At 45.5% G+C, this 27,816-nt stretch overlaps 1 long non-coding RNA gene across 10 annotated transcripts in view; it reads left to right on the forward strand.

Moving 5' to 3' along the window:
* Window positions 1-27,816, forward strand: part of LOC146811397 (uncharacterized) — a 482,239-nt gene that overhangs the window by 374,005 nt on the left and 80,418 nt on the right. For 6 of the 10 annotated variants that reach the window (XR_014966727.1, XR_014966728.1, XR_014966725.1 and 3 more), the window contains one exon: window positions 13,288-13,480. The exons of the other annotated variants lie outside the window; for them this stretch is intronic. This is a non-coding gene — a long non-coding RNA (uncharacterized LOC146811397). The remainder of the gene's footprint in view (window positions 1-13,287; window positions 13,481-27,816) is intronic. 10 annotated transcript variants of the gene reach the window in all.

Consider the following 27,816-nt stretch of genomic DNA (forward strand, 5'->3'; position numbering starts at 1 on the left):
ACAAATTCACACGTCCTGAGAATTTAAAAAAGACAGAACTGTCTAAATGGTGAGTCGGGACCACTTTGAAAAGTTACATAGAGAATAAACGCATACGCAGGCGTTAGAGAATTATAATATCTTGAATGGCATAATTCAGGAACACCGAATTATTCTCTGAGAGAGGAACTAAGTAAGTTTAGGAGAGACAAAAGAAATGATGCCAATGGAAGGGTTTTCACATTTTCCAAGTGATGTGATGATATCCATCCGGTATAAAATAGGTGCTGGTGATCTTGTTAAACATGAGACTATTTCTTTAAGTAGTTGAGAATTATCTTCAGTAGAGGCGGCAGGACCTAATAATGTAACACCTTGCAAATCTATTTCCCAGGTGCCGACTTTATACGAAAAGGTCAACCAGGATAAGGAGAGGTACACAAATGGGTCAGGGAAAACAAGGAGATGGAAGAAAATAGGAGAAAAAATAGGGGTGCTGACTTGCAATCAACTAAGAAATCAAAGTTGTGACTAGATACACAAATTGAGACCACGTTGGTCAACTGAAATGTTGGGGCACTACAGAATATTAATCTCAAACACAGGGTGTTGAATGAAGCTGAAATTACGGCGTTCCAAAAAGGGCTAGGTTTTTGTCCTAGTGTTGTGTGTGATTATTTACTATTAAAAAGTGATGTGTTTAAATGTGCAAGGAAATTGAAACGTAATAGTTTTTTTGCTGCCCTGGACAAGAAAGATGTGAGGACCTATTTTGGGTTCAAGAGATGAGTGGTCCATTACGGATATACAAGATGTCCACGCAATTGTTACAATCAATGATGTCTACTGTAGATCATCCCTACAGATCATGTTTGATAAAGAATTCAACTTGGAGAGTAATCATAATTGAATGATGAAGTTGGTACAATTGGACCTTGTTGATATGCAGTCAATGGAAGTGCCCGTAATGGTGCAATGTATATCATTTTGGCTTGTATACGAATTTACATTCAATATGGAGATAATGATGGATGATCTGAGCCAATCTAGCCCTTATGTGTGACTTCGAGATTTGTGGATCACTGGGTGGGAATGTATTGTAGAATATGATTAGAGATGTAGGTGTCTTGATTGTTTTTAATTGTAAATATTATTATATATGTTTTTTGTAGCCCTGATGAAGTCCCAGGTGGGGCGAAACACATTGGTTGGGCTGTCACTTTCTTGGTTTGAAGAGTATAGAATAAAAATTGTAAGAAACTGGGTTACTGGTTGAAGGGGATAAAAAAAACCCTACTCAAGAAGCAACCACATTCCTTGTCAGGGTGAAGTTACAAGTAAACCCCATTCTGGGGATAAGGGGTGCTTTATCAATAATGGGTCAAACATTAGATCTTCGAAACGGTCCAAGAGTCCCATGTTAGGATCTGAGGCCTTAGAAGCCTCTTCAGAGCTTCTTATTCCCTTTGCTTGTGCCTCTTCCACATCTGTATTAAAGCCAGAAGAGCAAGAAAGCTGAATTTCTGGGTCAAAGCAGTCGTCACTATTAATATCAATAGGGAGCTCAGGGCCTTGATCCTGCCCATATGAGATGCCCGAGGCAACAATCTTGTCACCAAAACACAAAAGTCTTATCAGCAGAACCGTAGATATGCAGTTTTAAATTATTCAAATGAAGATAAAGCCAAAAAGCGCCAACTGTGGCTAGCTGCTCGCGCAAGACTGGGACAAAGTCATAAGCTACAGGAACACAGCTAAGCCCGCTGAACAAGAGTACCTTAAATCCTTATTGCGAAAGGTTGTAAGATCACACGTCAAGAATGAGTCATGCAGCTGATGCGATGCATCGGTTCCGAGGGGATGCGATGTGAAGTTCCGCGTCATCGTCGAAGATCCTGTTGACAAGGGTTTGCGAGGAGAATTCCAACATCAAGGATGTGTCATGCAGCCGAGGCGATGCGTGGGCTGCGATGCAAAAACCTGTGTTGAGGCTGTAGTCAACTAGAGATTTGCAATGTGAGGGTCTGCACAATGTGTCCAGCAGTGACAGTTCTGATGCAGGCTGCAAGGTCGATGCAGAGACCTTGTACTGAGAGAATGCTTGTAGCAGAGGTGATGCGCCGGTTCTGCTCAGGGTTGTGCCATGCAGCAGAGGAGATGGGTTGGTTCTAATGGATGCACTGATGGGCTGGCAGAGCACCTTCAGGCCCACTTCCAAGGGTCCAAGACTAGGATGGAAAAACACTTGGCAGGGTAAGACTCGGAGATGGCAGAGCCCAGGTGCTCAGCTCAAGGTTGTTGGAACTGTCTGTGCCTGAGGCTCTAATCAAGAGTCCAGCCAACTAGCCCTTGGAGCCAATCCGGGGCCCTGGGTTCAACAGATGCAGGTCAAGTCCTTCTTACCCAGGCAAAAGGGCAGCAGGCACCAGTTCAGCACAGCAGGGCAACAATCCTTCAAAGCAGCAGTCCAGCTGAGTGGCAGGTGTTACAACAGCACAGCTGACCTTCCTGGCAGAAGCTACAGGTCCAGAACTATACTGGAGAATTGGTGTCTGAGGACCAATATTTATATCAGGTGCCTCCTTTGAAGTGGAAGACGCTTCTATAGGATTCCATTTGAGGTGCACAGGTCTTTTGTCTCCCCTGCCCTCACTCCAGTCTAACTACAGGGCTATGCAGCTCTTTGTGTGAAGGCAGAACACAACCTATTCAAGTGTAAGTAGGGCTGAGTCCAGCTATGCCCTCCCATCCTGCAAGTGATGGTCTAACATTGTTAGAACTTACAGACTGAACATCAAATCATATGCAGACAACACCCAGCTCATCCTCTCTATACGCAAGGCCCTCCACCACCAAGGCCAACTTCCACCTGTGCATGACCAACAGTGCCCAATGGATGCAAAACAACTGATTCAAACTCAACACTGACAACACTGAGGTATTAATCTTCTAGAGCGACACATCCCCATGGAAGAGCTCTTGGTGGCCTGCAGAACTGGGACCCTCACCCACACTCGCAGAACACGCCAGGAAACTCGAAATCAAACTAGACAGCAAGCTCACCATGAAAAAAGATTAAATGCAGTATCCTCGGCCTCCTTCTTCACTCCCCGCCTGCTCTGGAAAATCTTCAAGTGGCCTGCTAGCACCAGACGCACCATCACCCAGGCCCTCGTCACCAGCTGCCTGGACTATGGCAACACACTCTATACAGGAATCACCCCGCACCTACTGAAGAGACTACAGACCATACAGAACTCAGCCACCAGACTTGTCCTCTATCTCCCCAGACTGGCCCACATCACCCTCACCTCTGGAAGCTCATCTGGCTCCCGTCCACATGAGCTGCCAATTCAGGATGCTCACCCACACCTGCAAGGCGCTGCACAATCAGGGCCCAGCTTACCTCAACCACCATGTGAACCTCCACCAGCCCTCCAGACCCCTTGCACTCCACCTCCATCCTCAAGACTCCCCGCATCTGTCGAAGCTTGAGCAGCAGACACTCTTTTTCCTACTTTGCTGCCAAGACCTGAAACAGCCTCCCTCTCCACCTCCCAACCTCCCGATCCCTGCTGGAACCCAGGAAGGATCTGAAGACCTGGCTTTTCAATTAAATCCACCCAGCAGAAGAAACCCCAGTACCTGGATACCCTTGCAGGGGATTAGCAGCGCTCTATAAATCCAATTTGATTGACTGATCCAGGCCCACCTAAGCCCTGTATTGTGTGTGCGTGTCTAGAAGAATACACAAAGCCCAACCATCAGCTACACTCAGTCATGTGACCCAGAGACAGGCTGCATGCACTAAATGGCTAAGGCTGGAAAATGCCAACTTTCTAAAAGTGATACCAAAGAAAAGGTGCATTATTTTCAACACCAACTGCTGCACTGCTGAGATGAGGAAAACGCTCCTCGTGAGTAAACCATTTGTTTTCAATTAAACCAAAGTAATCCATAGTACTCGCTTTTTGTTTAACTTCAGTAATCCATTTTTTCCGTACTTATGAAATCACTGCGGAGACAGAAGAGTTGAACTTGAATGTTTTATTCTTCATTTTCAAATATCGTATGCTGCTCATCCAAGCTTTAACATAGACATGTGTAGTCAACTTTCTTTTGAGCCGGTACAATAAAAACACCCAATGCATTTCGAACTATTCTAAGTTCTTCGTCAGGGGTACTGTAAAAAAATCAGAGAAAACTGCTTAAAAAACTGCTCAAAAACAAAGCAAACTAAAGACTTGAAGCTAAGATCTTGTCCCCATATCCTCCCCTCCCTCACAACCCCCATTGACCTCCCACATTCTTCATGAACCTAAACAATCTCGTCACAAAAACGGGTGAATAAATGATCTACAAAACCCTTACAATGTTCATACCAACCGCAAAAGACAAACAGTGTGCATTTACCTTAAGCAACCATAACCAGCGGGTTAACGTCTACTTTTCCCGTTTCTTATTCGAAAAAGAGAACAACTTCTCTCTCTCCCAACATGGTTTTATTCGAAATCTACTAGCACATGTTTCCCCAATCAATCCCTAATTGAGTCCAAACCCCGTGACCTAATTAAACTCCCTTGCTCGAAAAAAAGAACTCCTGCCTCCATGTCCCATAATACACTGACACAGTTGCCAAAAACAGTGAACCCACGAGCCTGAAAAAAACTACGTAATGACAAGAACAAATAAACACCAGAATACATGAAAATACATGCAATCATAACGTGTTACATAAATCAATGCAATGTCGTGACTTAAAACAAAGTACATGATGTGTAGAGCAGCCCTTTAAATTCCAATGATGCTTCCTCTCCAATAAGATGTTGCGCAGTTCAGGCTTCATGCCACTTTTAAATCATCCGCTCAAAATTCTACAATGTAATGTTGTCCCCACAGTGATGCTTATGTTTCACTCTATCTTTTTATGTGATATTTGTTAAACCTCTGGGGTGCAACTCGCATTCGGGACGAAAGAAGATTGCAGAGCAAGAGTAATAATTGCGGGTGCACTCCTTCCCTTCCTGGGTAGTTTATTTCTGCTTTGACTGCGAAATAAGTGCGTGCATTTTTTACTGTAATGCACGCACTTATTTCGCAGTCAAAGCAGAAATGAACTACCCAGGAAGGGAAGGAGTGCACCCGCAATTATTACTCTTGCTCTGCAACTTTCTAAAAGTGGCATTTCCAAAATTGTGACCAAAAGTTCGACTTCACCATAAGAGAGGGTTTGTCATTACAATTACAATTCCAGAGACACCAAACATGAACTGGTCACCTGTTTCCATTTAGAATTTACAGCTTATTAAATGTAATAAGGTAAGCCCAATATTATCCTATGGGAGAGGCAGGCCTTGCAGTAGTGAAAAAGAATTGTAAGTGTTTTTTCCTACCAACACATGTAAAACTTAAAAGTACATGTCCTACTTTTTAATTACACGGCACCTTGCTCTCTGAGGTGTTCAGGGCCTACATAAGGGGTGGCTTATTTGAATTAAAAAGGAATGTTTGGGTCTGGCAAAAGGCTTATTTTGCAATGTGTAAATGGCAATTTAAAACTGCACTCATGCTGCAATGGCAGTCCTTAGACATATTTAAAGGGCTACTTTAGTGGGTGGCACAATAAATGCTGCAGGCCCACTAGTAGCTTTTAATTTACAGGCCCGGGATAAATGTAGTACCCTTTCACTAGGGACCTAGAAGTAAATTAAATATGTCAATTGAGTGTAGCCAGCTCTACCATATTTAAAGGAAAGAGCACAAGCACTTTATCACTGGCTAGCAGTGGTAAAGTGAGCAGAGCCCTAAGGCCAGCAAAAATGAGGACAGCAAAAGTAGGGGGATGAAGGCAAAACATTTTGGGGAAGACCACCCTAAGGCTGACAGGTCTAACAAAAATGAACTGAGTTACTTTGTAAAGCACTATGTCTGTGGCTCATCGTTTAGGTTTTACATAATCTTATACCATCTCAACATCATGAATCTTGGGACTTGATTGAATTGGACATGTGAATAGGTGTATATTGGACTCTAATTAGCTTAAGTGCTTCCTATCTGTTGAGTTTCTTTTACATGTATTAGTATTGATTATAGTTTCCATGCCATGCGCTCAAGTTGCCAGTCTTTTTATGCCTGCTTTTATTTAGCTATTTTTATACAACACAGATATCTCATATTGGGATAGATTTGAATGACTTTAGGAATGTTCTCATCCTCCTCCCACAGCCCCAATTCCCAATACTACAAGTGTTTAAAACTCCTTACGGACACTCAGCCACAGCCAACACATGTCACACAGTCTATTTTACTTGGGTACCCCAAGGTGATACTTGACTAAGCTATGCACGTTGAAGTCCCTGCTTAGACAGATCGGTCTAGAGCTGCAGGAATTGGAGACTCGCCTGGATAGAACACATAGGGTAGGTTCAGCCCTTAGGACCTTGCGGGCAACCCCAGGCATTTTACCATGTACATGACTATCAGCAGAAGGAAGACATCTTGGCAGCAAAACAAGAGACAAGTGCAGGGACCTTTCAGGGGGCCGAGCTTTGGCTCTACTAGGATCTATCCTCGCTCATTCTTTAGAAACACCCCTCCTCTGCCTGACAACTAGCTATCTGAAGGAGAAGGGGGTCGAATATAAATGGGGCAATCCATTCAGATTTATCTTCACATGGAACGGTGCGAGTGACCAAATCTTCTCCAAAGAGGAAACAAGATGTATCCTTGGGCTTGATGAGGGCCAAAAGGTATAAGACCCAGTGCACTTGGCCCTTAGTCACAGCCCCCCAGGAGCCGTAAATCAGGAAGAGGGACCAGAGCAGAATCAAAGAAAAAGGACCCTGAAACCCACATTGGAGGAGACCTGGAAAGAAAGGAGTGATGTCATCAGTAAACAATAAGTGAACACAGGGGATTAAAAGGGAGAGACCCTTGTCTGCAGATTGTGCCCGAGCAAGAGTCAGCTTTGGGACTGATATGGATTACAGGACCAGAGGGGCTCTCTAGTGGTGGGCGGAGGTGCACCCTAGTATTAGACTGTTAAAAGATGGGGAGGAATAGGCCAAGAGTGGACAGACTACTATTGATAGGGAGAGAATGACTTGCAGGAATGATAGATGTGGCCACAGTCACTTGCCAATTTAAGCTTTTTCCACTTTGGGGAGGAGTTGTAGGAGGTTGCTCCCACGTATTAATGTTCAAGGGAAGGGCACCCCCATTACCGGTTTTGGGGATGAGGCCACTATCCACAAGCGAACCCCTGAGTGCCGAACACTTGCAGTAACCCACAGTTTTAGCCTTCATCTGATCACAAAATCACCCTCAATTTGTATTTCAGGGGACTTCTAGCCACCGCATAGAGATTGTCTAAATGCCAAGGTATGTGACATTTGTCTGCCCCAGGTGATCCACTGCCTCAAGCAGGACTGGTACCAACACTGTTGGAAATGGTTGTCTAGACAATAGCTTTGTTCAGGCTATAAAAAGTCTGGAGGAGTATCGCTGTTTCTGATCGCCTCCTTCATGGTGGAACTATTATTCACAAGTTTCAAGAAAAGGTAAGAGAGTGCTGGCGCTCTGGTATGCATCAACAGAAGCATGCTAACTATTGCCAAATAAACGCACCCAATGAAAGCCAAAATCAGTTCATCAGAGACCCACTGGCGGAGTTATTCACCTTCCCAGATAGGAACATCCCGGTGGGGGCAAATTGAACCAAGTCATGGGCTCATCTATAGACAGATCAGCACAGGGATCAGGGCAGATGGAGACATGTCACAAGAGGGGTTCACCTACTGGAAGGAGATGGGCATAACAGATGTCTGGTGTGCGAAACAACCAGAGCCCAGAGACTAAATGCTCTCCTCAAATGGGTATCAGACATATGCCAGGTTAGACTATTTCCTAATCACATCATGTAATTGCTAAAACTGACACTCTGGTCAAGCACCAGTATCCCTTAATCTCTGCATCACTAGCAACACTCAGAGCTCGCACCAACTGCAGATTCTACGATAACATACTCAAAAGCGAAAGCCACAAACCTGAAATATTGGGAATAAACTAATACCCAATACAGGAGAATGACCAAGACAACACTAAAATAGCAATGTTATGGGACACTCCTAAGGCCATTGTAAGGGGGGGGGGCTACTGGGCCAGGGTTAACAAGGGCAGAACGGAAAACAGGGTGGGATAGGAAACAGAAGTAAAGGAGCTACAGCTAGGACATAAACTAGAGCATGCCAAGTGTGGTGGCTTCTGTCAGCAGCTAGTGTATAACTTAAAGCACTAGATGTGGGCAAAGCTAAATATGAACTACTGCACATGTGGTAGAGGTATTATAGGGCTGGTAAGAAAGCTGGCAGGCTGTAGGCTATAGACCAATATAAAGAGGAACAAGGTTACAGAGATCAGGGACCGCAGTCGGGTATGATCAGGGGGGATTTCAAAATCGCCAGTGCCTTATGAGAATTTTATGAAGTACACCAAGATAACTGTTGGGACATTTCAGACTTACACTACCTGAATATTATGGATTAAGCTACCCCCCTGGAAGCACCTGTTCAAACAGATCTGTCCAGGGCTGCAACAATCAGCGATTCACCTGGACAGAACACACAGGGTTGGTCCAGCCCCTAGGATCTCAGGTGCGTTCCCAGACATCCTAATTTATGAATTACTATAGGTAGAGGAAGACATGTTCGCAGCGGCCTAAGAGACGGGTGCGGTAACCTTTGAGGGGGAAAAGCTGTGAATCGACCAGGAACTATCCTTGGTCACCCGTCTCTTCAACTCATTCATTGATTGATTAAGCAAGTCCATGGGTGAGGCGTTAATAACAGTGGTTCATATTCTTGGGAAAAGCATCACTAATTGCAACCCCTATAGGCCTATCTCATTACTTAAGGTAGGTGCCCAAATATTCACGGGGTTGATAGCCAGGAAACTGGGTCCGCACATGCTAATTAATCTGGATCAGAACTGAGTCATACCAGAGAGATGATGTGGGGAACAATACGAACTGAGTTTTACATATCCTCGATAGATAACGTTCACCCGAAAAGTAGGCTTGCTGCTGTCTATTGACTCAGAGAAGGCCTTTGACGGGGTGCACTGGCCATTTCTTTTTTTTGCAAGAGTTTTGGACAATATAGGCTTAGACTTTAGACTTTTTTTTTCAAACAAACTTTAGTAGGTTTTTCATTTTTCGATACACTCCAATAGTATTCATCGGTTAAGCATTTAACATCTGTTACATGGGCTCTGCTAAACATAAAGCGGTATCACCATTTTGGTCAATCCAAGCCAGAGCCCCAATTATGACACCCATCATTGCAAGACATGTCAACGATATTTATTTACAGTAATTTAAACTTCGACCCATCTTCTACCCCCCACCTTCCCTCTCCCAGCTTATACCCTAGACTTAAGCTTGGAGGCTGAGCGGTTACACTAGGTCTAAGGTTGGGGTCAATGGAGTGGCACTGGAGCTTTTCAGGGTCAGTAGGGGCACAATACAGGGTTGCTCTCTGTGCCCGCTTCTCTTTGTGCTCTATATGAAGCCCATGGTGGAGCATGTGAGGAACAATCCAGCCTTCCAGGGACTGAAAATTGTTTCACAGCACCATACGATTGCTGCTTACACTGATGACATGGTACTAATGCTCACTGACCTCCACGATCGATCCCTGCCTTGTTAGCAGAGACAGATCTTTTGGATCTGCTTTGTGTTTTTACATTTTTTTACAGAAATCACAAATCTTAAACATATCGACACTTACTGAGCAACAAAAAGTGTTGCGGGAAGCTTGGCCATTGACATGGATTGAGAGGCACATACAATATCTGGGTGTCAAAATTGCGTCGTCTCTGAATAGGACAGTACCACCTAACTATACGGACATGCTGGCCATAACCCATAGAAATCTACAATCTTGGCAAGTGAGTGGGATTCCTTCCTGGAACTATTAGCTGCAGGCAAGATGACCCTCCTCCTGAGGGTATTGTATGGGATGAAAATGCTTCCACTGCAATCCCCCAAGCGAGTCCTTGGCAACTTGCAGAGCTTAACCCCGAATTGTGAAGACATATTCCTACATACCACCAGATAGGGGGGAAGTGGAGGCTGGGAGTTCCCAAACTAATTAACTATTATCAGGTGGCCAAACTCAGGTTCATAGTTGAATGGAATAGGAAGGAGTCTGAAAAGCATTGGTATTTCATAGATCAGACAATAATCAGGACAAACATGTGCAAAGCGGTTTGCCTGCCACAAAAAAATTGCTTTTGGAGCCTGTACTCATTCACAATCACCAGGGAAACCTTGGCTGCTGGGATGCAGTAGCAAGCAAAAAGGAGCTTATTGCATTTCCCTCTACGCTAACGCCTATCACAGGCAACCCAGATTTTTTTCCTGCCACAACAGGAGAAGCCTTTGGTGTATGGCACAGTGCAGGTTGTAAATGAATCAATAGAGTTTTACAATCATGCGGGTCTCTGTTCCTTCAAACAGATAAATAAGGATTTTGATAAAAAGAGACAAATGACTGCTTTCTGACATTTACACATGTATCACCCACACGGTACCTGTATACAAATTGCCAGTGCACAAGATGTAGGAGGAGGAACTGGGCCAGTAGCTCATAGACACAAAAAGGTCACATATCTTCTAAAGAACATGGGGGATAGCCACGAGCACCACAGGCAGAGAAGCTATTATGAAAATCACACTATACTGTTAAGAGGCTGCAGAGGGATTGCTACTCCCCTGCACTTGGTATGGCTCTACCTCAAGTTAAATGGATACTGGCAAGAGGTACTGACTTACATAAATTCCTATGTTTTCGACAGAAATCCCATCATTCCCATACACGTCCTTAAACTTTTGAATAAGCTAACGTACCCACTAGTCTCCTCTTGGGGGGAGATGCCTTAATGCTTACCCTTTGTGCCACTAGACTTACTACTATCATGATTCTGTAGAGAATGGAGACGGGAGATGACCAGAACACCATACCTGGCTCTACAACTCATGGGAGCTGGTTGGTATGGAAAAACTCTCTGCAGCACTTGAACATTAGGAAGGACAGTTTGAGGCAAGCTGGGCACTCTGCATATCATCCCACAGTAATAGAGTGCGCTAACATGCCCTAGATATCTAAAGATGCCACACCTTACAGACAAATGAGGAGCGATTTAGAGAAGTTTCTGGAGAGGCAGTCAAATGAAGGGGCTGATGGAACCACCTAGAAGATACAGGGATAAAGTAAAATATTGTCAGAGGCAAGCTAAATAAGCATTGCATACCCCTATATAAATATTTGTGTAGGCAAGAAACATGGAGACTGTGGTGAAGGGGAGATGGAGAGGCTTGATGTTTGTAGGTGTTCCCAAAAACATAAAATCAATAAAAAGTTTTCCTCCATAAAATGCAAATAACTTTGCTTCAGGAAGAACTGTATTGGAAACGGCCAGGGCAACTGTAAACGTTCAAATGGTTGTGGAGTAATATTCAGTAGGATGACTAAAGTGAATGAGGATCTTACCTGATCTTTCCTGCATTGACTGCGCAATAAGTCCCCCTTGGGCATTCATCAATTAGTTTTTTCTCTTTTTGATTAATACCTGTTCAAACAGTTTTAGCCTAGGCTACCAGAGGACCTTGTGGCCTCTCCCAGTACCATTGTTCCTTGCTATAATATTTACCGCCCCTGGTCTAAATACTGGGGCTCCCTTGTGTTTGTTTAAATACTTACCTGATGAAGGGCACGCCAATTTCACAGCAGATGACATTGTGTAAATATATTTAAGAATTTCTTGATCATGTATTTAGTTTTCTTGTTTTCTTATTGTGTGGTTTTCTGAATCTCCAGTTTACCTTTTCATCTTAACTCCTCCCATATTCTCTCCTTGTCCAGTTCCACTAGCCCTACTATTCCTTACTAACTCGAAGTCGGAAGGGGTAATCGGTCTCAAACCCTTCCTGGCCGTATTTAATTGAGCAAAGTATGGCGAGGGTGCTTGTCCTTGACAGGGGGAGACCCCTAGCCAAAAGAGAGTTCCAAGAAAGAATCAGGACAAGCCAAAAAGTTATCATTTTGCACGGAGAAAATTCCAATGCAAGGAGTGCAGAGTAGTGATTTTTAGGTCTCGCTGTGCCCAGCGCATGCACTGGCTCAGAGAAACATTTTGTATGTGAGTTTTCAAAGTGCTGCTGGCTGGCCTAGCATTTGCGTTCACGCGACTGTGCAAGCGCGAACCGCTAGCCTTCAGCAGCACTTTGAAAACTCATGCGTCATCGCGATCACTTTTGCTTTCAGAGCGATCGCGATCGCCATGACGCATGCTTTCAATGCTTTTTTTTTATCTATAGAAAGAACTACTACTACTTTTCACTGCAGTTCACTTGTGCCAAACCCAGAAAAGAAAACATTTGACTCTAGTTTTTGAGCTTGACTGAGGCTTCAGGGGAACCGCACCCACATTTGTCGAAAGAAATCAGCCGCATATGTGTTGTAATATAAAAACAAGAAAAGCAAGCACGGCGCACAAGTTCAAACCCTTTACTATCCTCTTTAAGTGACCCGAGGCTTTGATGCGTGTGTTTTTCTAGGCAAGACTCTTACCTTTGGAAAGCCCTGGAGCCTACACTGCATAAAAAAATCATGCTGAGATCCCAAGGGGGCAAGAGCACACTTTTTTACACAGTCTTTCAGCACACAAGTGGTTCAGTAAAGATGCCAGCCGCTCAAAACCAGGGAGTGCCCAGAACCAGCAGTGTGGCACATGAGACGCTATAAAATAATCCCTAAAATACATCTATATGTCCCACGCTTTCAGAAGTCTTACAACACTTGACATCGCAATGTGTGTGAGCACGTCCCTGCTGTTAATAAAGGTACATTCCTTTTGGTCACTGCTCTATATGATTCATTACTTCGACACATTCCTTGCACCATTTGATAACATCGTGTATATATAGCGCCAGATAATTCCCACTTCCGTTGAATCTGTAGTGTAAACCTGTGTATCATGGGAGGGAGGACGTTATCTTGTGCCATCTATTGTACCCCAACTGAAAGGCCAATTGGTGGAAGAATACTAGGAGTTTTTAGGTCCGGCTCCTAGTAACAGGTGAGTTGGAGTCTGTGTGTTATTCTTGTCTGGCAGTTTTCAGACTCTAGTTGAAGGTGCCCGGATGTTCTGCGCTGCCCAGTCCAATGCTGAAACCTACCATTGGTGGGGAATGGGGCATGATTTGACGGGCACTATATACTCTTGTCCTCTGTCTTCATTTGCCAACAGTGCAGGATGCAGAACCCTTGCAGCGCTTTTTCTTCAGTGAACACCGCCAGGTGTGCCACCGGTGGCGAGAACAGCTGCGTCCAATCCACAGCCACACATGCTGATCTCTGCCCATGCCATCCGGAACACCCGCAGGAAGATGGAGGTCAGACACGTGGCCATCCCAGAGTTCAACCAGCTGTTCGGAATTAAAGTAAGGTCCTCTCGGGGCGAGGGCTCCTTTTCAATTGGCCACCAGAAGTGTATGGGTGAGCAGCAGCGGTGAGAGGGACTGCTAGAGAGGCTTTTTGAGTTGGCCTCTGAATTGCGGAGATGGAGAGAGAGCTTTTGTTATTGGAAGTGGGTATTGATTTGCATTGCATAATTTCTAAGTTTGCAGGGTTTAACTATTGGGGAGTGTTTACTTGTGCGGGAACATTTCAGACTGTAACAGCTTCTATCATGCGCTTAGTATGCAGCTCCATGTACGTCCATAGATGAAGTCTAGCCTATAACGCTGATTGCATTTCCAGGAGCAGTGTAGTGCTGTGATGACTTTGTCTGATATCAGAAATGTGCAGCTGTGTATACATTTTCTGTGGTTTATGGTGCTAAAGCCGTTCTCAGATATTGATGACTCCCACAACTTGTTTGTGCTCCTTGCAGAACCACCCCACTCTAATCATCTTGGTGGCTTATTGAAATGTACTGCTTCTCGGGGTTTGTGTAGTTGTGCTTGATGGTTTTAGCGTCTGACGTTGAGCGCTATGTGTGGGGTTTGGGCCTTAGTCATTTCTTGATCCTGTTCTCTATCTAAATTTGCTTTGTTGAAACAAACATGTACGTAGTTGATATGGTGTTAGTCTGCTTTTATATCAATATAATATATATATATACACAGCAGCGAGCCATGCGGATGACATTGCCTCGTTTAATATAGCGTGCTGATGAGATTCATTGGAATATGCAGCCACGAGGATGACTTTGCTGAATGAATGATGCAGTGCTGATCTCATTACCAAGAGATCTGCAGAGCTAATGCCATATACAAATGAAAAATAGAGCACTTAGGACCATAGCAAGTGAGATCTGCAGATGAGATAATGAATTGTAAAGTGCTATTGGCATTCAACTCTTACGAATGACCACTGCAGGCTCAGTAGTTCAGCATCATAGCTGATAGAAACAGAACACACTGCCTTGGCTGAAAGTGAGACAGTAGATTGTTTGTGCACTTGGACACTCTGTGCAGTGTCACCACATCTTGCAGGAGACGCACATATGCTCTGAGTACTGAACTCCACTGCACTAGGCCAGCAATCAAAATTAAAGCCTAAATAATAGTATGAACAAGCATTGGCATAGCCAATAGGTCTCGCTTTTGGGACCTTATAAGTATTTAGTTATGCAGCACAATATCCTTGGTGCAACAACATCAACTGTTGCATGGCTAAACACTTATAAGGTCCCAAAAGCGAGACCTATTGGCTATGCCAATGCTTGTTATTTTTAGTGTTTGTGACTCACTTCAAGGAGTCTGAGTCAGTTTGTAATAAAGGAGTAACAGCCAACACGTTTCGCCCCTTTTACAAGGCCATCCGGCCTGGGGCTTCCTCAGGGTGTAAAAATATTCTGAACAGGAGTGGTGTAGTCCTGTGGAATCAGCTTGTTTAATGTTTTTCTCAAAAACACGTTTCGCCACCTTTACAAGGCCTTCCGGCCTGGGGCTTCCTTAGGGCTGTACGTATCAACATTACAGTGGACAAAATGACCCACAAACAAAATATAGACCATACATGGAAAAACAAAAAATGTGCAGTGTGCGGGGTGCAGAGTGGTCCACAAACATATATGTACAATATTTATAGAATGATATGGCATTAGCAATGATTAGAGGACAATCAAAAAATAGATATGCAATTTAGTGTGAACAGAGGACAAAGCAAAGATAAGGAGAGAAATATTGTAATGTGTTAGGAAAGCAAAGAATTCGGATAATCATGTTGGGAGGGGAGGAAAAAAGGGGGGGAAAGTGCAGTGAATGAGGAAAAGACACCCATGTGAGGATGAGTAGAGGGTGGGGTAGTTCATGGTGGAGCCAGGGCATTGCAAGAACATCAACAGACACAAATGTGGAGTTACGACCAGATTGGTCATTTGCGTTCATATTAATAGATTTACATATATAATGATTATAATATAGCAAAAAACAGAAAGTTATAGTATGGAGATATGGCATGTTTGAATGGTACGGAAAGAGAGAAAAAATGAAGAAAGAAAATGGAAGGGAAGAAAAAGCCGGGGGAAAGCAAAAAAGAGGAAATAGAGGAAGTGAAGAGGGAAAAGTCATAAGAAGGGTGATGAACGCCAAAAGGCAATATAATAAACACGGAGTATATACATACGTGGGCATTCGTAAGAAACATTTGTTTTAACAAAAAGTCATTAGTCAAGTCACGTCACGTGTTCAGACAGTTGATATAAACAATTTTTGGTATGTAGGTCAAGTAAAAGTTATATTTACATACAAGGGTGGATAATCGGATCCCATGGTCCGTATCCAAGTATAATGTGAGGAGAAAGCAGAGAGGTACTGAGGTTAATTCGAGAATGGACGCTTAATAAACCTCGTGAGCTAAGAAACCAGGTCTATATGTATTGTTCCCGTGAACTTGGCGGGCTTACCATGTAACGTTTCTAGCGCTACTCTGTCGATGGTGTTCTTAGAAAGAGACTGGGGGGTGTGTATTCTAAGTGAGCAAGTTGCGCTGTATTATTAGTGCGCGCCAGTGGGGTGAGTGCCTTGACAACTTAGAAGCCTCATTATTATAAAGCGCTCGTAATCTCTTGTGATGCCTGGTGGCGTGAAACAGTTTCACGCTTACCGTAAAAATATTCTGAACAGGACTGGTGTAGGCCTGTGGAATCGGCTTGTATGTTTTTCCGGGGGGGGGGGAGACGGAGAAACCCAGGTAGAGGTCAGCACGAGTTGCTGGCATAGGGAACAGGGTCGGGACCCGTAGGACTCGGTTGTTACACCGCTTCTACATTCATTACCTCACCTCAAAATGTCACAGGCATAATGCCCTCGCTTCGGGAATCTGTGTCGGCATCAGCATTGGACCACTCCAGTCATGGTCTTAAGTACAGTGAGCTGCAGAAAGAACCAAGAAAAGTGCAGAAAGAGGCAAGAAAGGTGCAGAAAGAAGAGAGTGAGCTACAGAAAGAGGCAAGAGGGGTGTAGAAAGAGACAAGACTGGTGCAGAAAGAGACAAGAGATGTGCATAAAGAGGCAAGAGAGGTGCAGAAAGAGGCAATAGAGGTGCAGAAAGGTAAGAGGCGTAGAAAGAGTCAATAGAGGTGCAGAAAGAGGCAAGAGAGGTACAGAAAGAAGAGTGAGCTGCAGAAAGAACCAAGAGAAGTGCAGAAAGAGGCAAGAGAGGTGCAGAAAGAGAAAAGAGGTGCAGAAAGAGTCAAGAAAGGTGCAGAAAGAGGCAAGAGAGGTACATAAAGAAGAGAGTGAGCTGCAGAAAGAACCAAGAGAAGTGCAGAAAGAGGCAAGAGAGGTGCAGAAAGATGCAAGAGAGGTGCAGAAAGATGCAAGAGAGGTGCAGAAAGAGGCAAGAGAGGTGCAGAAAGAGGCAAGAGTGGTGCAGAAAGAGGCAAGAGTGGTGCATAAAGAGGCAAGAGAGGTGCAAAAGAGGCAAGAGAGGTACAGATAGAAGAGAGTGAGCTGTAGAATGAGGGAAGAGAGGTACAGAAAAAGGCAAGAGAGTTGCAGAAAGAAGAGAGTGAGCTGCAGAAAAGGCAAGAGCGGTGCAGAAAGATGCAAGAGAGGTGCAGGAAGACAACTAGATTGCTAACATTCTACATTTATTACAAAAGTGTGGCATGTCTGACGTCATCTTGATGTAATCAAAACTGTAATACCTAAAGCATTTCCTTTAGAAATTATAGAAGAGGCGTAGAAAGAGTCAATAGAGGTGCAGAAAGAGGCAAGAGAGGTACAGAAAGAAGAGTGAGCTGCAGAAAGAACCAAGTGAAGTGCAGAAAGAGGCAAGAGAGGTGCAGAAAGAGTCAAGAAAGGTGCAGAAAGAGGCAAGAGAGGTACATAAAGAAGAGAGTGAGCTGCAGAAAGAACAAAGAGAAGTGCAGAAAGAGGCAAGAGAAGTGCAGAAAGAGGCAAGAGAAGTGCAGAAAGAGGCAAGAGAGGTGCAGAAAGATGCAAGAGAGGTGCAGAAAGATGCAAGAGAGGTGCAGAAAGATGCAAGAGAGGTGCAGAAAGATGCAAGAGAGGTGCAGAAAGATGCAAGAGGTGCAAAAAGAGGCAAGAGTGGTGCAGAAAGAGGCAAGAGTGGTGCAGAAAGAGGCAAGAGTGGTGCAGAAAGAGGCAAGAGTGGTGCAGAAAGAGGCAAGAGTGGTGCAGAAAGAGGCAAGAGTGGTGCAGAAAGAGGCAAGAGAGGTGCAAAAGAGGCAAGAGAGGTACAGATAGAAGAGAGTGAGCTGTAGAATGAGGGAAGAGAGGTACAGAAAAAGGCAAGAGAGTTGCAGAAAGAAGAGAGTGAGCTGCAGAAAAGGCAAGAGAGGTGCAGAAAGATGCAAGAGAGGTGCAGGAAGACAACTAGATTGCTAACATTCTATATTATTTACAAAAGTGTGGCATGTCTGACGTCATCTTGATGTAGGAAACATGGCGGCCACGGCTTAGGCGGTTCGCGCGTCAGCAGATTTTGACCTACTGAGCCTCCGTCGATACGCGCAAAGTCATCGGCGTTTTCTCAACAATGAAGGTCCGCACGGGCTCGCGTTGAGCTCCGTTTCACCGCCGTATGTTTCTTCACGTCTGCATCACAAATCCTTTCCGATGTCTTTTCCCCGCATGTATACAGCTTTCATTTTTATGCAAGGATCTGCCCTGACTGACTCCTAGTGGTGCCGATGTGTGGGAGCCCCAACCCCTCCGATTTCTCCACCCTGCGCTGGAAACAGGCAGCCGTGGAGCTCAGACGCGGACGTAAGGCGGCGGCTCGCAGGCTCCTGAGGGGGGGCTGCCGGATCCAGCAGCGCGAAGAGCACCCCTGTGAGCTGAAGGAGGACACTGGGGACATAGATACAGCCAGAGACCCGGCGGTCAAGGTAGGCGCCGTAGACGTCCCTCTTTCCTCCTCGGATCAGAAAGTGACTAGTAGTATTGAGGGAAGAAAGGTGGAGGGTGCGGGGTGCTAGGGACTCAGAACCCTAGAGGTAGGTCACCCCGAGAGAGAGGGGGGAAGTCTAAAAGGAGGAAAAGCCTTAAATCTAATGCCCTGGGGGTAAACAAGCCCCCAGTCTTAAGCCCCCTCAACAATCTACAATTGCGGTGTCAAATCTGCTGGAGGCTCCAGTGGAAAAAATAGTTACAACAGCTATACCCCCAAAAGAAAGTGCCACCACCCATTCAGTTGAGAGGGGAGGCAAAAGTAACTTACGTAAGAACTCGATCCGTATAACACCCTCACTGCTCTCATATTTCAGGGTGCGACCTCAAATTCTGGATATTCAGCTTGGTACAGAGGTCACCAGCAATACGGCAGGATCTTCAGTAGGGCCTATGAGCGACAAAAATAACTCCGAACCCCCTCATGGTGAGGATGCACTTGGGCCGGTTGCATCGCCAGAGACTAGCTCTGTAATGAATGTTCCAGACGACCAGCCCAGGGGGAGCGGACCCCTCGCAGCCCACAATGGGGGGGAAGGGGAGACTACCAATATGATCAGTGGTGACCCCTCCGGAGGGGGGGGGGGGAAATCGGAGGGGGGGTTTAGAGACTCTCCTGAATACCATGAGGGAGGAGATCAGGTGTGGCTTTGCCCAGTCTAAATCCAATCAGAACGAGATCAGGGCAGTCTGTGAGGCTCTCGAAAAGAAGGTGGATGGTCTCTGCGAAAGAACAGATCATCTGGAAATCAGAGTGTGGCGCCTGGAATCAACTCTGGAGTTAGCAGAGACCGAAATCCAATCCTTGTTAAGGGAAGGTGACGTGATGAAGGAGAGAGTAGAATCCTTGGAAAACTACTCCAGAAGAAATAACCTCCGTCTACTTAAAATTCCAGAAGGAAAGGAGGGCAGCGATATTAAGGCATTTGTGGTGGATCTATTAAAAAGTTCACTGAATCTCGATGAATCGGCAGAAAATCTCGACACGGGTATTCAGAGGATCCATAGAGATCCATTCCGCCTTAACCCCGGGAGAGTGAAACCAAGAAAGATCCTGGTGAACTTTCTTACCTATTCCCTGAAGGAAAAAATCCTCAATCTAGCTCTAAAGGCGAAGTCAGTGACTGCCACTGGTTTCTCCTTTGAGATTCGCTCAGACTTGTCAAAAACCACCTTAGACAGACAGTGGGAGCTAGGTCAAAAAATGGACAAGTTTAGAGCAGTAGGAGCAACTGTGCAGATGAGATTTCCCGCCTTTATAAGGGTGATGCATAACAACAAAATGCATAACATCCGATCACCTCAGGAGGCAGATGACCTAATAGCTTCCATTAGTCAGCAGCACCCCTGATATATGCTCCAGGGTCTTAGGTTTCAAAAGGGGCGGAAGGTGACGAGGTACGAAGAAAAAAAGGAAAAAAAACAAATTAAGAAGGGAAAAAAAGTATTTAAAAAAAGGGGGGGGGGGGAACAAGTAGAAGTATCTCACAATTCGCCCCAGAATGATAAAGTCTTTATATTTAGGGGGTAGAAAAATTGGGCTAGATTAAATAACCTACATGAGGTAGGCGGGTTAGGGATACAGCACAGTAAGAGGGAGGGACATGGAGAAATGAGACAAGGGTACACTGTAAAAGGTTAAAAAAAAAATATATATAAAAAAAATAAAAAAAAAATAAAGTTAAGTTGAGCACAAAGGGGTGAGGTCTCCTCTCTTTCTTAGTTTTGATTACATTGTGTCATCACCATATTTTCTGCGTTCTTCACGCCATATACTTTGAGGTGGCGGAACGCTGACTCTATTTAGCTCTATAGGGGCTCAGGTATGGTCTCTCTTCTGACGCAAACTGGCAATACATCTGGCCAGCATCAATAAGGGAGGGTTTTCCAGGGGGTGGGGGTGGGGGTGGGTTGGTGAAGGAGGGTGGCAAAATTTTAAAAGTCCTCACAAGTTTGTCCCAATGTTTCTTATGTTAAATGTATTACCCTTTATCGGGCTTCAGGATGGGGGATGTCGGATGGACGGTTCCAGAGAGTTTGGTTCTGGGGATGGTATGAGGGGAGGAAAGACTGATTTACCATGACGGGGCTGCAGTTTTTATCATGGAATGTCAATGGCTTGCGGGTGAGAGCTAGAAGACACAGGCAGTTTTTATCATGGAATGTCAATGGCTTGCGGGTGAGAGCTAGAAGACACAGAATCCTCCAATACTTAAAAGATTCTCCCGCGCAGGTAATAGTTATCCAGGAGACCCATCTATTAAAACATGAGGTCATGGATATGTTGAAAAACTTGAAGTGGGTGGGCAAATTTATATGCACGGATCACAATGCCAATATACGAGGGATCCTTATTATTTAAAAAGCAGACCTGTGTCCAAATTGTGGAACAGAAAGAGGACCTTAGTGGTAGATGGCTAATAGCAAAAGTGCAGCTAGAAGGGGCAGGGTATACCCTAGTGGGTTACTACGGCCCGAATCATGATCTATCATTTCTGATTAAAATCCAGAACATCTTGATTTCATGCCAGGACCCCATTGTCTGGGTGGGAGATTTTAACATTGTGCTAAACCCTAAGCTGGACAAATCTGTCAACTCAAGAGCTGTAATTTCCTCTAAATCCAGGCAGACTCTTGTATCTATTTTATCGAATTTGGGGTTGGTGGACGAATGGAGGCAGAGAGCAGGTAACATCCCAGGCGTCTCATTCCACAATCATAAGTATAAACACAAGTCAAGAATTGACTATGCTTTCTTCAGTTATAAGCTGAAGGACGACTTGAAGGATATAACATACATTCCTTCTCACCTCTCTGACCACTCTGCTATTGCTTTCACCTTGCTACACCATAATCAGAGAAGGCAAAGTTCTTGGTCCTTCGACCGGACGATTCTGCTTGAGAAGGATGAAATCTGCTTTCTTGCAGCTGAGATATGCATATTTTTGGATACTAATATTAATTCAGCTTCAACCACCATTGTATGGGAAACATTGAAAGCTTTCCTAAGAGGCTGTATAACAAACAGAGCCTCTTACAGGCGCAAAACTTATAGAAATGCAGTCTCCAACATAGAGATGGAACTTAGGCAACTTGACTTAAAATCTGGGCCACTCTCAGCAGAGGATCAGGCAAAGCGTGTAGCACTGAAGGTAAAGCTTGAAGATCTGCTCCAGGACAGGGTGGCCAAGAGATGGGAGGCATCCAAGCTTTCAAATTTTGAATACGGAGAGGCGGCTGGCAAAATCTTGGCGTGGAAAATTAAAACAGACCAGGCCAAGAATTTTATTAAGGAAATAAAAGTGGCAGGGGAAGCCAGGGTTAGATCCACCACTACAGAAATAGGGAATGCCTTCCATGAGTTTTTTCAAAATATCTATAAGGAGGATATTGCTGATGACCAACTGGCTAGCGAGGCTAGGGAGGTATGGTTAGACCGAGCCCAGCTCCATACCCTTTCTCTAGTCCAGCGTGACCGCCTGGAGACCGCTATTACTGAGGCCGAAGTCAGCAACATCATAAAACAACTGAAGCGAGCGAAAGCCGCAGGCCCGGATGGCATTCCAGGGGAGGTATATAGCGCTTTGGGCTCAGCCATAGTTCCATCTTTGACCGTCCTTTTTAATGCTATATTCTTAGACGGTATGGTCCCGCCAGACTCATGGAATGACGCCACGATTGTGTTGATCCCTAAACCTGGAAAGGACCTGGCCGAGTGCGGGTCCTATAGACCAATCTCACTCCTAAACAACGATTATAAGATCTTTGCGGCCATTCTTGCGGGAAGGTTGGGGTGTGAGATAGTCTCAATAATCCATGAGGACCAAAAGGGATTTATAAGAGGGCGACAATTAGTAGATCTTACCCATGACCTGGTAGGAGTAATAGACATAGCCACCTCATTTTGTCACCCATTGGCTACCTTCACCCTGGATGCTACTAAAGCTTTTGACAGGGTCAATTGGCCATACTTGGCCGCGGTATTGAGGAGATTCAATATAGGAGATAATTTCCGTCGTGCCATCTCGCTTCTGTATAATGACCCAAGGGCCAGACTTTTGGTCAATGGAGTACACACCGAACAGGTTAAAATCACTAGGGGTACCAGACAGGGTTGTCCGCTCTCCCCCCTTCTATTCAACATGTATATAGAACCTTTAGCTCAAATTCTGAGAGATGAAAATGACATCCCCTCTTTCGAGTTTGGAGGCTGGGTTAAGCGGATAGGACTCTATGCGGACGACATAATAGTGTATACATCGGACCCTGTGCAGGCCTTTCCCGCCATTATTAAAAGAGCTAGGGAATTCGGGCAGATCTCAGGTTATGAAATAAATGAAGGGAAGACCGAGGTAATGAACTGGAACATTCAAAACCCAATGATGGCCGTTACCTCATCCCTGCGCTACCTGGGAATCAGGATCACCCAGGATTTAGATAAAATTGCTTCCACGAATTTGGAACGGGTTTCACGAGATTGTAGGGCATTACTAAGATCCTGGGCCTTTCTTCCACTGACAATCTTGGGAAGAGTCAGTCTAGTGAAAATGTCCATCCTTCCCAAGTACACGTTCATTTTTAACACCATCCCTCTAGCTTTCTGTCAGAAACAAATATATAAATGTCAACAAGACATAAACTCCTTTGTTTGGAATTATAAAGCTACCAGACTAGCCTGGAAAAAACTGAGAAGGAGGAGGGAGAAGGGGGGGCTCACACTCCCTGACCTACAATATTACGCCTGGGCATTTCAGCTATCATACTCCAGGATGTTGTTAAAGACCCCATCAAGTACATCGATTGGTAAAATGTTTAAGGCCATGTTGAATGGGGCTGATTTGCCACCTGATGGCTTTCTTTTTAAATTTGGAGACCGGAAATTCTTCAAAAAGGTGAGGCTAAAGATCCTATCATCACTGGCCAAAGTTTGGAAAATGATCAGAGATAGGGTGGGGCTGCCTTACTATTCTCGTCTTGCCCCAATTTGGGACTCGCCGGGGCTTCCTCCGTGCCTTAAGGACGGTCTTTCAACACCTATTAGAAGGGCAGGGATAGTAAGATGGGGTCAGCTGTTAGTGGAGGGGGCATTGGTGGGTTGGGAGGAGTTATATGAGAAGGTTGGCCCAACACTATCCAGATTTAAATATGTACAGTTGGTCAGCTGGTCCCGGGAGCTGATTAGGAATAAGTCACATCTGGGGAGAAGATGTCTTCTAGAAGAACAGCTGGTAGAGAGACAAGTACAGGGGAAAGAGGTAGCCTTCTGGTACTGGGCAATCTTGGAGGAGGTGGATGGGGAGTTTATTATACCTGATACACAGTGGGGAGGGCTCATGGGGATACAGTGTGAGGACATATGGATAAGATCTTTCACTCTCCTGTATAAATTGGTTAAGCCGGCTTGGCTGAGGCGGAATCACCTGTATACCCTTCATCGAGCTTATTTATCCCCCCAAAAGCTATCTAAATATCAGCCCGGAAAAGCTTGTAACAAGTGTAATCTTCCTGCAGCCTCCGATGTGCATATGTTTATGGAATGCCCATCTATCAGTACTTTTTGGGAGGAAGTTAAGATGACTTTGGACTCCATCCTCAAGAAGTCTACTCCTATTACTTTGGAGCTAATCATATTTGGGGTGGACGATGACATCACAGGTCAAGCAAAGAGTTTTCTGTTTTACGCAATTCTGCTGGCCAGACGCCAGATCTGCAAATTCTGGGTAGACAAGAATGCACCATCACACGCAGGTTGGCTGGAGTCCTTATATGAAACTTCAAAGGTGGATATGGCCAGAATGTCCCAGAAACGTAACCTCTTCTTTTGGAATTTCTTGGTCCAGTGGAAATAATTGGCTCCGTTGAGTCTCCGGGGTTTTTTTTTTTTTTTTTTCCCCCGGGTCCGATGATTATGCCATTATACTCCAGGTGTCTTGGTGGTTTCCTTAAAAACCTTTCCGATTCCAAGTTGGAGTACCGAGGGGTTGTGAGCTCTCGTTTATTTCTTTTCCCCTTCCTACCACATTACTAACTTGGAGAACGTCTCCCCCCGGTTGACGCTTGTATGTCGTCTGGGTTTGGTTTGGAATAGTAGCCAGTTTTTTCTATTTTTCTCAGACGACATCAAAGGGGAGTGGCGTCTTTCCTAGAAGTCTGTGGGGCAGGCAAATGAGGACAAAAAAAAAAAAAAGTGTGGCATGTCTGACGTCATCTTGATGTAGTCAAAACTGTAATACCTAAAGCATTTCCTTTAGAAATTATAGAAATGAGAGGGTCTTATTTGCATAGAAAGTATGGTTAGTGCTCTAAAAAACAAAAATGAGGACATATTTTCTGAGTTCTCAAATAGCGACAAAGCACTTTTAAATTATTTGTTAACTTTGTTTTTAGGTCTCGGCTAGCGAAGGCTGCGCTTGCGCAGTCTCGCTCGCGAGACATAATGACTTGGAGAAGAGGGGCTTGAACCCGCCCCTCTTCGCCCCTCTTCTCCATTGGCTAGCCTCTTAAATGCTGGCCAGCCATTGGAGAAGAGGTCCGTCACTCCGAACAGGCCCCGTCCTTTTCGGATTCGGGGGCGTGTTTTTTTCAACTTTTCTAATTATCTCCTCCAGCCAATGGCAAGAGGAGAGAAAAGACAAACACGCCCCCGAATCCGAAAACGCCGCTGCCTTTCTCCGAGGCATTTCTGCTTCGCCTCGGGGAAAGGCAGTGGTGTGCTCGTCCTCTCCCCCTGCTCTCAGGCAATCCATGTGCTGCCACACGTCGGACCCTGCGTGCAACCCTGCTCACCTCTGGTGCGGTTCTAATTTATCTGCTGCACAAGTATGTTTATGTATGTTTGGTATTCGCACTGTGTTTGTGACAATGTTGTACCGACATCGTACTATCAAGGGAAATTTAAATATAGCTTTTTCGCATAAACATCCGAGGAACATTTGAGTGGAAACAGAGGTCTCACTTATGCGTCACTCCAGCAGCTGCCATGTTTATGCGGAACCAGGGACAGGCCTCCTGCAACCAGCAAGAGAGGCTGCTGTCCCAGCCCGTAGGACTGTGGTGGTATCCGGACCCTTGTGGCGGCGCCATGGTGGGTAATACATTGCCGAGGGCCGTCTGTGTTTGGACGGTGAGTGGGAGGGGGGCTGCGAGGTCACGCGGGACGGGCTCCTATTAAACGCTGAGTCGGCCCAGAGCAGCAGCCCCATAGTGTCCGGTTACAGGAATAGATAAGTTCCCCATGTGTTCCTCTTAGCACTCCTCGAACCGCTTCCATATGAACGAGGATCTCGCTGGCAACCCCCGGGGCACACTCCGCCTTCTGACCCCTGAGTCCCTGCACTAGGCCTCGAGCATGCATCACCTCACAGCATAAGTTGGCCATGGTACAACCGCGCGTTTCATAATGCAACGAAGACACCTCTTTACATATAGAAAAGGGACACGCTGAATTAAAATCAACCTGTATAGGAACTTCCAGGCCAATGAGAATGGGCATGACATTTATAGCGCCCAGCCTGTTTCTAAGCGCCGCGTTTTTATTGTCAGATAATAGATCTGAGGGACGAGGAGAACATATTTTCCTGCTTCTTTAGTATTTTTATTTAGCTACTGAATCACAGCCTCTACCTCCACATACCCACTGTTCCTCATCCTTTCACTTCTCTCAAGATGCCCCGCCCCTTTCGTTTTAGGCTACAGTGCTCCTTGAAGCCACTGAGACCCGCACGACGCACCGTACCAGAACCCGAAACATCAACAAGCCTTGCGCAGGTGTGTGTTTAGAGGTCTCACTTATGCGTCACTCCAGCAGCTGCCATGTTTATGCGGAACCAGGGACAGGCCCCCTGCAACCAGCAAGAGAGGCTGCTGTCCCAGCCCGCAGGACTGTGGTGGTATCCGGACCCTTGTGGCGGCGCCATGGTGGGTAATACATTGCCGAGGGCCGTCTGTGTTTGGACGGTGAGTGGGAGGGGGGCTGCGAGGTCACGCGGGACGGGCTCCTATTAAACGCTGAGTCGGCCCAGAGCAGCAGCCCCATAGTGTCCGGTTACAGGAATCAATAAGTTCCCCATGTGTTCCTCTTAGCACTCCTCGAACCGCTTCCATATGGACGAGGATCTCGCTGGCACCCCCGGGGCACACTCCGCCTTCTGATCCCTGAGTCCCTGCACTAGGCCTCGAGCATGCATCACCTCACAGCATAAGTTGGCCATGGTAAAACCGCGCATTTCATAATGCAACGAAGACACCTCTTTACATATAGAAAAGGGACACGCTGAATTAAAATCAACCTGTATAGGAACTTCCAGGCCAATGAGAATGGGCATGACATTTATAGCGCCCAGCCTGTTTCTAAGCGCCACGTTTTTATTGTCAGATAATAGATCCGAGGGACGAGGAGAACATATTTTCCTGCTTCTTTAGTATTTTTATTTAGCTACTGAATCACAGCCTCTACCTCCACATACCCACTGTTCCTCATCCTTTCACTTCTCTCAAGATGCCCCGCCCCTTTAGTTTTAGGCTACAGTGCTCCTTGAAGCCACTGAGACCCGCACGACGCACCGTACCAGAACCTGAAACATCAACAAGCCTTGCGCAGGTGTGTGTTTGAGAGAACCGGAGGCGCCCCTCAAGTGTGCTTACGCTTTGTCAGAAGGTGTAAAAGTTGAGAACAGAATCTGGCGAAGTTTCCTGCGCCCCCGCCCGACGGCGGCCGCCTGGTTCTCTGGAGCAGCCCGCGCTGGCGCTGAAGGCCCCTGGCTCAGCGCACAAAGAGGCTTTCCGTGTCCTAATGAGGGGCTGTCCCCGCATCAGCAAAGACCTGCTAATTGCCTAGGCACTGGCTGCGGTAATTGCCCTCGAAGCCAAAGTGGAGAGTGTTGTCATATTAAAAATTGAAGGCTCTCGGGGGTCCCGGGTGGCTCTCACCGCAGCCCCCATTTGGGGAGGAGGAACACGGAGGCTAGGGGAGCCTCCACCCACCCACGGGACCTGTGGGAACAAAACTAACAAAATACAAAAAATGGTTTGACAACCAGAGGGTCTGAGGGAAAGTATTTATAGAGACCACACAGGGTTTGTTCCCCCAAAGAATACTTAATCAACAACCAAGTGAAACCCTGGGGTCTACTCTGACGTTTACAAAATGTAAAGAACTATAATATCATTAATGGGTCAAAAGATCCCAGATACACAAGTGAAACAAGTGAAACACCGCCTAAGAAAAATAATGGGCATATCCCTTGAAAGGACGAAATCCCTCACTCACCAGAGGTGACATGCTTCATCATTGGGGTTCTCCAATCCCAGAGGAAACCCCTAGTTCCTCTGGGGGCTACAACTCCCTCACTATG

The sequence above is a fragment of the Triturus cristatus genome, chromosome 7 (assembly GCF_964204655.1).
Source record: "Triturus cristatus chromosome 7, aTriCri1.1, whole genome shotgun sequence".
Taxonomy (NCBI): domain Eukaryota; kingdom Metazoa; phylum Chordata; class Amphibia; order Caudata; family Salamandridae; genus Triturus; species Triturus cristatus.